This window comes from Ixodes scapularis, unplaced genomic scaffold (assembly GCF_016920785.2).
Source record: "Ixodes scapularis isolate PalLabHiFi unplaced genomic scaffold, ASM1692078v2 PGA_scaffold1__304_contigs__length_218370807, whole genome shotgun sequence".
In the NCBI taxonomy this organism is placed as follows: domain Eukaryota; kingdom Metazoa; phylum Arthropoda; class Arachnida; order Ixodida; family Ixodidae; genus Ixodes; species Ixodes scapularis.
The window spans coordinates 71,355,480-71,362,637 of NW_024609846.1; positions in this window are offsets into that span (position 1 = coordinate 71,355,480).

Consider the following 7,158-nt stretch of genomic DNA (forward strand, 5'->3'; position numbering starts at 1 on the left):
ATTTATGATGAAAGAGAGAATAAAGAGTCATAGAACAAAGAAATGATTGCCATATATTTTCTGTTGTGTAATAGATGGCAGGTTAGATCTATGTTCTGACCGCTTAAGCTAAGCCTATTTCGTATTTACAAATTCTGATAAGCATGAGTCCATGTGGAACCTATCCAAACGCGGATTAAAACCCGGCTTGATTAATTTTGAGATGAAAATAAAAATGTAAATAAATATTACATTCGCGGTATCTCTTACTTTGTTCCGATTCCTTGCATTGTACGCATCAGTGACATTAATGCGATGGCTGATTCGTAAATGCGATTTTCCGTGGAATAAACTTCTTTTTTATGCACTTGATCACTAGCGCCACCTGCACATACCTTTGCTTTACGCCACGCGTGGCCAAGGCTTTAGTAACGTTGTGGTGCGGTCTGTGCGGACCGCATTCCACGTGTGTCGGCGGTGTCAGGTGAGTCAGATGGGTCGTTCCCACTTTAAATAAATACTAAAAATCAGTTTCTCATACTGCGAAGTTTTGACGTAGGTGCAGCGAGAGCAGTCTTGCCTCTTCTTGAACTCAGAAATACCAGCCAACATCTAAGCCTTTCTCGTGGCGAAGTTTCGCGTGCCGCGTTTCACTTGAAAAACTAAAGGCTTAGCACATGTCGGTTTTAGAAAGCATTTTTTGCTGGAAGCTTCTGAGGCAAGTTCGCCCTCGCGAATAAAACGCACCACCAGGCTGCAATTACGAATCATGTGAAACTGATTTTTGTTGTTCATTTAAAGTTTGGGACGATCAATTTGACTCAAGCGCCCGGTCATTCTTTTCAGTCTGTAAAGAACGCGGGGTCTGAGCGAACGGAAAATTGAACACGCCTGTTCAACGCCGCGGCAAGGTGTGCAGATTTAGTTAAGCAGCATGTTTTTCACAATATTTTTCCTGAAGCGCCGACTGAGTTGCGATTAGTTAATTTGTTCCGTGTCAATAAAGCCCGACGATCGCGTCACGCCAACAAACGCGATATTTTTTGAAAAGAAAAGGAGGAAGCGGGTCCTGGCCCAAGGTCTAAGCGCAGATACTCGTGGACGAAGCTATGTCACTGGCTATGTGAGAATAGCGCAAGAGTCAAATTTAAGCGCAACGTAAGAACACATTTTAAGTTGATGTTATATAAGTAAAAGTGTCGGTATCGAGCACTTCAGGGTGCGATGAAAAGCAAGTTCCAGCCAAAAAATATTGAACGACGGTAATTGCCCGTCGTTGCTTAGCGCGCTGAATCTTGCAAAAATAAACGACACCCAAACAGTGGCGTCACTAGAGTGAGCGGCACCCGAGACGGTGGCCCGCGGCGACACCCTCCCCCCCCCCCCCCCCTGCTCGTCGCCCGCCTCCATCCCCCCCCTCGCCCCTCCGCCCGTCGCCCACTGCGCCCCCCCCCCGCCCACCCCCACCGGCCCGTAGCGACACGCCTCGGAGCGCTGCACCCGGGGCGGTCCGCCTCGCCCTCCCCCCCCCCCCCCCCCCCCCCCGCACCCCCCTTCACTGCACCCGAAGCCACTCCCCGGCAGTTCCGTATAATCCCGGGGCCAGTGAACACAGTGAAGCGCCACGAAATCCTTAAACGTTGGTAGCCGCCTGTCTTCCCTGGTCGGCTCGGACCAGGACAATACAAGGAACGCCAAGGAAATCACCTCCCTGGTAGTTACGTAGAATCCCGGGGCCAATGAACACGCTGACGCGCCACTAAGACTTCAATGTTGGCGGCCGCCTGTCTACCCTGGTCGGCTCGGACCAATAAAATACAAGGAACGCCAAGGAAATCACTTCCCTGGCTGTCCCGTAAAATCCTGGGGCCAATGAACACACTGAAGCGCCAATGTTGGCGGCCGCCTGTCTACCCTGGTCCGCTCGGACCAAGAAAAGACAAGGAACGCCAAGGTAATCCCTTCCCTGGCAGTTCCGTGGCATACCGGTGCCCGGGAAATACGGTGAGACGCCAGGCTGGCAGTTCACTGAATTTCCTGGGCGGTCCTGGTCCAGTCTACTACGGCCAAGGCCCAATCCTGGCCCCAGCTAGCCCAAGCAAGTGTGCTGCTTGGGAGAATTCTGGTACTTTGTGAAGAAGCATACCAGGAAGGAGTCAAACTGTATAACGCTACATAATGAGTCTGGTGTTCATACGTCACCTAAGTCTGTCTGTGAGCTGTTTTCAGAACACTTTAAGTCATGTTTTTCTAATCTCAACACTACTTGTTCTGTGACATGGGATTCTGACGACTATTTACCTTTAACGAGTATTACGGTTGATGAGGTGGTTTCGGCTATGGGTAAACTAAAATCTAAGCTATCGACAAGTTCCGATGGTATTCCAAACTTTATTGTGAAGTTCTGTTGTGAAGTGTTTGCTCCTCTTCTCGAAAAGGTGTTTAACAGGTCGCTCCAGAGGGGTGTCTTTCCAAACACCTGGAAATGCTCCATTTTTGTGCCAATCTTCCAATCTGGTAAGTGTGGCGACATCACTAATTATCGTTCTGTAGCTTTTTTAAGTGCATTCTCAAAAGTGTTCGAGAAGGTGATGTACAGCCGTTTGCAAACTATTTTAAAAGAAAGATTGTTCCCGTTCAGCATGGTTTTTTAGCAGGAAGATCCGTGGAAACACACTTATGCACATTTCTTAATTATTCTATGCCAATTGTCCAGAGTCGGGGACAGGTAGATGCAGTATATCTGGATATGTCGAAAGCCTTTGACAGGGTAATCATTAATTGTTATTGCTGAAACTCAAGAACTGCGGGCTTGGCCCTGAGTACATTACCTGGTTCAAGAGTTATTTACATGAAAGACAAAACTGTGCTAGAGTTTCTGGCTACCTGTAGCGTCTTTTCATATCTATTTCGGTTGTGCCTCATGGCTCCAATTTTGGTCCTTTGTTGTTTAACAATTTTGTAAATGATCTCATATCCTCCATGACGCACTCGCAGGTGCTCATTTTTGCAGACGATGTTAAACTGTTTCGGCACGTGGTCTGTATCGCCGACTGTACTTTGCTGCAAGAGGATGTCTCGTCAGTTCAGAAATGGTGCATTTCAAACAATTTACTTTTGAACCCCCATATAACCCAAGTGATATCTTTGTCAAGAAGGCGTAACACGTTATCATATGACTATACTATGGAAATTGAGCCTATAAGTAGGACCAAACTTGTAAGAGATCTAGGGGTTTTTGTGGCTGGTCACCTTTCTTTTAATTCACACACCAATTCCATCGTCCGTCAGTCCATGCGGGCGTTGGGAATAATGGCTCTTTTAAACTAAACCATTCAGCAGTCATCACCGTCTGTTGCGACTCTACAGCCCCCATGTACGCTCTAAACTTGAATTTGCATCTGTCGTTTGGAATAATATATCTAGCTCAGGGCAAGCGAAAGTATTGAATATGTACAAAGGCGGTTTGTACGTATAATCAACCATAGATATATTGGTTACAAATTTTATTTTGAATACAATCTGATTTTAACTAGACTAGGATTGTGCATGTTATGTAACAGAAGGTCTATCCGGGATGTTAAGTGTTTGCATAAGTTGGTTCACGGATCAATAGACAGTTCTACTTTGCTTGCTTCTTTACATTTTCGCATTCCTGTTAGCACAAGTTCCAGAAATCGTAGAGTGTTTATCCAGATAAGATTAACTTGTCACCTGTATCACGAATTCAACATGTCCTTAACACGAAGCATTGCGGCATTGATATTTTTTGTAGAACTTTGCCCCATATGTTTTACACGTGCGCATGATTTTAGAATCGGTTTGATTAAGGATGTATTTTTTTGTAACCGAAATGTAAATCTTACATTGTGCTTTACCGCAAAGGCCAACCGGCTGCTAGTAAGCGCGCAAGATAAATATTGTAATGTATTGTATTTATATGGATTTTAAAGCGATTTACTCGAGATAATAATGCTATATCTAACTCTAGAATAAAGAGCTTAAACTTTTTGTAGACAACTGCATAGCCAAAACCGCCAAGTCCGTAGCCGTATCCCAGACAATAGCCAGAGAGACCATATCCATAACCTAGGTTGTGACCGTTGCCCAGGCCGTAACCGTAGCCAAGTCCGTGACCGTAGCCGAGGGTAGAAACAACTGGAGCATGGCTGACGGTGGAGTAGGAGCTGGTCAGGGGGACAGCCACGGAGTAGCCGCCGTAGCCGCGGCAACCAGCGAAGGCACAGCTCGCCAGAGCCAGGATGAGAACGCAACGGAGCTGCAGAATATGAGGGTATCTAATATTATAATGGAGCCAATTAATCGTTGCTCGTTAGTCTCGTCCACATGATCGTTTCCTTCTGGTGGTCCCGGTGATCAGGATCAGCCATTCAATGCTCAACAGTCTTGAAGCATGGGGAAACCTAGTATATCTTTATTTTTTTTTTGTATCTACCATTATAACCATACGCCATGTATCGGAAGGCTTTATTTTATCTTTCTTCCTACATTTGAAAAATTAAATTGGATATCCACACATGTAAACACTTGTTCGCATCAACTACTGTCTATTTATTACGATTTTTTGAATTATTACTTTTTTGTAGAGTTTAAACAACTTGCGTAGCATTTAATAACGCTCCATGAGAAGTTCTGCCTAATTACGTTTGGCGACTCAGTACAATGAGGTCTGAATAGGCGCATCAACATTTACGTTAAATGTGACCACCGATCGCTTTGAAATTGCATTAATGTGAAGAGAAGATTTAAACAGCGTGATAGTAATAAGCTTAAGAACATTCAAAAATATTCTAAACGCATTTAGAGCTAGTTCACACCATGATTTAAGTGGTGGTCTTGCTGAAAAACCTCGAACAGATGAGTCAACTGAAAAAAAATACTTCCTTTTATACGTCCATCATCAAGGTTAATTAGCTATGTAAGCCAAGGAGAATATAAAGATATGAGCACGATTTTTGCAGGAGTCTGTGACTACTGAATATATTGCATAGTAACGGCTAGACTCTAATCAAAAGCCTACATATTTCGTTTTATTTTCATTTACCGCAAACTATTTTGTTTCAAATAAAGCAAATCACCTTCGCTGCAAAAACAGTGGATTCTCGGTTAGTTAGTGGGTGTACAAACCAAGGGCAGTATGATAACCAAAGCACGTTATTTCGCTAAACTTTGTGCAAGAATCGCTTGCGGTGCATGCTTGTGATCTCTCAATTTTAGCTTTTAACTTTGCATTCTAAGGCGGTAACTTCCTTTCGCAACTTGAAATTAAAACAAGTTCACTATAAACGACCCGATTTCGCTTCGTGCAATGTTTAAGATAGACTTAAGGTGCGCTTCGTATCATTGACCCATGGATTGTTACATATTTTACACGTTCCATTGTAAACGCCTAGCCGACACTTGAAGGGACACTGAACCCCCGAATTAAGCTTTTAGTTAATTGGTAGCAATGTAGACGTATTATATATAATGAATATTACTCGAAAACAAATATCCCAGTGTTTACGTCCTGAGAGAAATTTTCAGCTAGGGGCAATTTCGATATTCAAACACGTCAACACGGAACATAATAATTCTGTAGAATCGCCTGTTATGGACGAAACACTCCACAAGGACATGTGTCTAAATTCCTAGAGTGGCGACGAATGTCCCAATCTAAACTTACTCACAAATTAGGAAATAAAATACAAAATGAGCACCATAATCACGTCGTGTGACTCCTTTCGAGTATGGAGCAATCGCAAAATCTACAACTTTTTAGCACATTGTCCCGCACTAGACGCTACGAATACAAGCACGTCGTGATACTTAAAATGATTTATACAACTTAAATATCGCGTAAAATTTTGTTTTCGAACATATTTTAATGGCATCAAGGCACAATAGTTGCTTGTTTGTTATTTTAGTGCTTCTTGGGAGCATTGAAATGGCTGACCCCACCGCATGTTCTTAGGGCAGGAATTATGATCCGAAATGTTGCATTGTATGTTTCAGTAAACTACCGGTAGCGCTAACAGTGTTCGCATTGATAACACTCATTCCGCCTTCTTCTACCGAACACCTGGTATCCCTCAAGGCTCAATTATTGGCCCGCTTGTGTGTTTAATCTTCGTCAACAATCTAGCAGCATGTATATGTAGCGCTCAGTTACTGATGTTTGCGGATGACGTCAAGCTTTTTTGTGAGTGCAAACTCTCTGGTTGACTTCCATGTTCTCCAGCATGATGTTTCACAGATTGCCCAGCTGTATTCAGCGAATAGCATATCGCTGAATCGCCAGAAAACAAATGTTTTATATTTCTGCAGTTGTCAGGGTATAGTTCACTATGATTACATTATAAAACAAGAGGCAACCAAATGTGCACCTGTAGTAACTGATCTTGGCCTGCATCTTGACAATGCATTGAGGTTTACTGCTCACGTGTCTTTTATCGTCGGTAGGCACACAAGTTTGTTCTGTATTATATATCGCATTATTCAGCAGTTGAGAAACTCGGCCTCCTTTATTTCTTGATTTAGTGCCATAGATAAGTCGAGGCCTGAGGTCTTTATTGTGGCGTGGAATTTGTCATCGGAAACGCAGGCAATGACTGTGGAAAATGTGCAACAAAGGGTAATCTGTATTGTTTACGATCGCTACTTCCAGCGTCGTGTTTATTTTGACTACGCTTTTCTTCTTAATAAAATTTCGCTGATGCCTTTCTCTAATAAAGGAGCAGAGCACAATGCAGCTTTCCTGTACAGGTTTGTAAATAACGATTAGACAGTTTTCCGATTTTACTTGATGTGAATATTCAGGTCCCTTTCCACTCTACTAGAAATCAACGTACTTTCAACGTTCACACTTTCTGTAAGCCCTCTTTATTGTCACGAATACACTATCTATTTAAGATTGTTGAAAATGCCGAAATTGATATATTCAATGATATTTGGCGTTCGTGAAGCAAGTGAAATGTTTCTTGCCCAATTTTTAAGTTGTGTGCTTTATGTCGCTTTGTGTTTGAAACCTTCAAAACTCTTTTTCTAGTTTGGTTTGCTCCAAATTGGCTCTGTACACCAAAAACAAATTGAAAACTTTTTTTTTGACACGTGAAATTAAAGATGATATTATATTAAATATACTATATTATTTCAATTTGTCTATCTTTACAGATTAGT